Below are 4,057 nucleotides of genomic sequence, written 5' to 3'. Positions count from 1 at the left end.
CATGCTGCCCCCCGGTGCTCCTCTTGAACAAAGTCGCTGAAGTTAGGACTGATTGAAGACCTGCTGGTTACTCGGGGGTGGTTGAAAATTGCCAGCGTGCATCAGTGGGGCTCGAACTATGCCCTCGGGTTGTTGGTTTGGCAGGATAGTGTTCATGCAGTTGATCTTGTTGAGGGTGGAGGACGCAGCTCAAGGGGAAAATAGAAATAGAAATAGAAGATAAAAGAGCCCGTTAATGAAGAAAGGCTCGAAGACACACCTAGATGAATTACGTCGAGGTGCGCGAGTACTAAGTTTGCAATCCATCTTGTTTGCTAAGGATTCACCACGCCCGCACGATGACCACTGGGGCACTTCTCTTCTCCTTCTTCCTTTGTTTTTAAGTCATAGTAGTAGTAGCCTAATGGTAGTTGCAGTAATAGTAGTGGTATGAAGATGATGATGCTGAAAAAAAGCTGAAAGTACGAGATAAGATGAAAGGAAGAATGAAGATAAGGAGAACGAAGAAGGAGGAGGAAGTGGAGGAGAAGGAAGAAGAATAGGAGGAGGAGAAAAAAGAAGAATAGGAGGAGGAAGATGGAGAAGAACGATAAGGAGAGGAGGGAAAAAAAAGCCACACCCGTTTCAGGCGAGAAGTGGAAGGGAACGAAAAGGAAAGGAAAAAAAAAAACATATGCAAATAAACACGTCAAATAAATAGGTGTCGATGGGATCTGAGGAAGGAGGAAGGAGGAAGATGGAGAAGATAAACGAGGAGGAAGGAGGAAGGAGGAGGAAGAGAAGAAAGGGAGGAAGGAGGAAAAGGAAGAGAAGTAAGAAGACGGAAAAGGAAAAAGAGGAGGAAGGAGGAGGAAGAGAAGAAAGGGAGGGAGGAAGGAGGAAAAGGAAGAGAAGGAAGAAGACGGAAAAGGAAAAAGAGGAGGAAGGAGAAGAAAAGGAAGAGGAGAAAGGAGAAGAAAAGAAAGAGAAGGAACGGGAAGAGGGAAAACTGAAGGAATAGGAAAAGAAAGGAAGATATAAGAAGGAAAACGGAAAATGGAAAAGAAAGAAGATGAAGGAAGTACGAGAAGAAGGAGGAAAAGAAAGAATGAGGATAAGAAGGAGGGAGGAGGAAGGAAAACGGAAGAAAAGAGAGAACGAAGAATAGGAGAAGGAACGAAAAGATGAAAAGGAAAAAGGAAGGCTGATGATGGTGGGCGATACACGGCGCACCAACGAACGAACCAACCCACCAACCCAACAAAAGTCCCTGCAGAGGCGTCAAGAGAACTCGCCTTCCACGCATTTTTCCCGCGGCATGTTGACACGAGGGCACGAGGCAGGGCGCAGTGCAACCTACCCGGCCTCAGATGCCTCCTATTTTCCTCTCACTTCGCTTCCTTCGCCTCCTATTTGATACACTGCGCGCCCGCCGAAGTACCGCATACCTCCCTTTCCCTAACCTCCTCCTCCCTTATTCCCCTGTTTTCGGGTTTCCTTATGCTTTTACTTCGTGGTTTGGGTATCGAACTAGTGGTCTCGGGTTGTTAGTGCATGATGTGAGGTGCAGGAGAGCCAGGATTATGAAGGAACGTCGAGGGAGTGGATTCGAAACTCTCGTCGTTCTTTTGCAGACATGGTGCCGCCAGGTCTGCGAAGTCCCCGCTGTCAGACGCATAACCCAAGCATCCTAGCGCCTTTTTCCTCCCCCTAGCGAAGATATACGAAGCGGGAGTGTCACTGGCATCTCGTTTTCGGTGGGGATTGAGTGTGAAGTGCAGTCAGTGAGGAGTCAATTGGCGTCAGTGTAAAAATACCTGATTGTTTACATTGGCACCTGTACGATCTATTGTCAGGGGACGACGCTGCGCCTCCCTCGACTTCTTCAGTATAACGACAGACGCGGAGGAGGGGTGTCGATGCGTCTCTCTCCGGGACCTTTCAGAGCACGGGAGTTTTCTGGTCTCTGGTTTTCGGTTTTCTTTTGTTTGAAGCGAAGAGAGAGACACTAGCGACCACCATGGCGTGAAGGGATGGCTAAGCACACAAGCCCAGCCATTCAGTAAGCCTCTAAGAAAAAAAGGGAAGAGGAGAGAAAAAATAAGGCTTAGAACTTACCACTTTTTTTTTTTCGGGGCATTTCGTGTTTTTTTATTTTTTTATTTATTTTCGTGGGACGTTAACCCAAGGACCAATAGGACTCCACCACTACTACTACTACTACTATTACTACTACTACTACTACAAATGGACTCAACAACAAGATCAACAACAACAACTTAGAAAAACGTGTGGTAAGTACTAATGTGTGTGTGTGTGTGTGTGTGTGTGTGTGAGAGAGAGAGAGAGAGAGAGAGAGAGAGAGAGAGAGAGAGAGAGAGGTGGTTGGTGGGTGGGTTAAGGGAAGGGAAGGGAGGGAGAAAGAGAGAGGGAGGAAAAAGGTAACATTTCAGGTGCGTATCTGGAGAGAGAGAGAGAGAGAGAGAGAGAGAGAGAGAGAGAGAGAGAGAGAGAGAGTAAACAAGTAAACAAGAGAAAAAGTAAAAGTGTAAAATCTGTCAGCATCACCATCATCACCACCACCACCACCACTACCATCACCACCACCACCACCACTACTCTGGCATTCCTACTCCACTACTTAAATCATATCCTTCTACTCTTCACCACCACCACCACCACCACCATCACCACCACCACCACCATCACCACTACTCTGGCATTCCTACTCCACTACTTAAATCATATCCTTCTACTCTTCACCACCACCACTACCACCACCACCATCACCACCACTACTATCACCTCCATCACCACCACCGCTACCATCACCACTACTGAGGCATTCCTACTTCACTACTTAAATCATATCTTACTCTTCACCACCACCACCACCATCACCACCACCTCTGACATTCCTTCACTTCTTAAATCATATCCTTCTACTCTCCACCACCACCACCACCACCACCTCTCATACCCCACCACCACCACCACCACCAGTCAGACCACTCTATCATCACCACCACCACCAGCATCACCACTTCTGCTACACCACTTTACGTTTTTTTTCCTTTCATCATCATTATCATCATCATTGAGAGAGAGAGAGAGAGAGAGAGAGAAAATGAGGTTAAGAAAGAGAAAAAAAAGTACGAAAGTGATTCATATGGAAGATAAGAAAAGAAAACAAAGAAAGAAGTGAAGAGAAAACAACGATAAAGATAGGAGAGAGAGAGAGAGAGAGAGAGGGCAGTTAAATATTAGCACACATACAAGTTGATTCATGCTGCAGTGTTAATGATCGAGCCAAGCTGTCACTTCTAATATGTGTTTAAATAGCTGTATAAATGAATTTTTTACTGTGTTAGTTAGTTTAAAAAGGCAATTAGTTAGTTTATGAAGATGCCAGTATGTGTGTGTGTGTGTGTGTGTGTGTGTGTCCCCTAATCTGTTATTATGCAACTGTCTTTCAACTTTAACGTAATATGAGGATTAGCTACCTATGTTTAGATATAATCCTCTCTCTCTCTCTCTCTCTCTCTCTCTCTCTCTCTCTCTCTCTCTCTCTCTCTCTCTCTCTCTCTCTCTCTCTTTACCTGTCCTTACACAATACCTTTTAATCCAGGTGACACGTTAATCGCGATGTACCTGTCACCTCTCGCATCAGTGTTCATCTGGGCGCTAATGAGGCTGAGACAGGTAGGCAGGAGGCTGTGAGGGCGGGAAGGGGAAGGGGAAGGGTAATAAGGGAGTGGGGAGGGTGATTAGGGAAGAAGGAATGGGTAAGATCTCCATGGGTAAGATAAAGGGTGAGGGAGATGGTAGTATGTTAGGATATAGGGATTAGTGATTTTTTGGTAAGGTAAGGTGAGGACGGAAGGGGGGAAGGAAGAGGTGGGAAGGGTGATTAGGCAAAGGAGAATGGATAAAATCAAGAGTGAGGGGAGTGAAAGGGTTAAAAGATATGGGGATTAATGAGGAATGGGGGAAAAGGGGGATGATAGAATAGGATAAAGGGGAATAGAGAAGAAGATGGAAAGGAGAAAGAGGAGAGACAAGGACGACACGGTAAGAG

The 4,057-nt window shown here is 45.9% G+C and overlaps 1 protein-coding gene across 2 annotated transcripts in view; it reads left to right on the top strand.

Annotated features, from left to right (window-relative positions):
* The first annotated feature begins 1,817 nt into the window (after positions 1-1,817).
* Positions 1,818-4,057, top strand: part of LOC126996173 (brother of CDO-like) — a 57,245-nt gene continuing 55,005 nt past the window's right edge. Inside the window, exon 1 of one of the 2 annotated variants that reach the window (XM_050856440.1) lies at positions 1,818-2,273. The gene's annotated coding sequence lies outside the window, so the exon portion shown is untranslated. The remainder of the gene's footprint in view (positions 2,274-4,057) is intronic. The other variant, XM_050856439.1, reaches the window with a different exon arrangement.

The sequence above is a fragment of the Eriocheir sinensis genome, chromosome 9, assembly GCF_024679095.1.
Source record: "Eriocheir sinensis breed Jianghai 21 chromosome 9, ASM2467909v1, whole genome shotgun sequence".
Lineage (NCBI taxonomy): Eukaryota > Metazoa > Arthropoda > Malacostraca > Decapoda > Varunidae > Eriocheir > Eriocheir sinensis.
The sequence above is the reverse complement of the archived record's forward strand: the minus strand, read 5'-3'. Positions and strand labels throughout refer to the sequence as shown.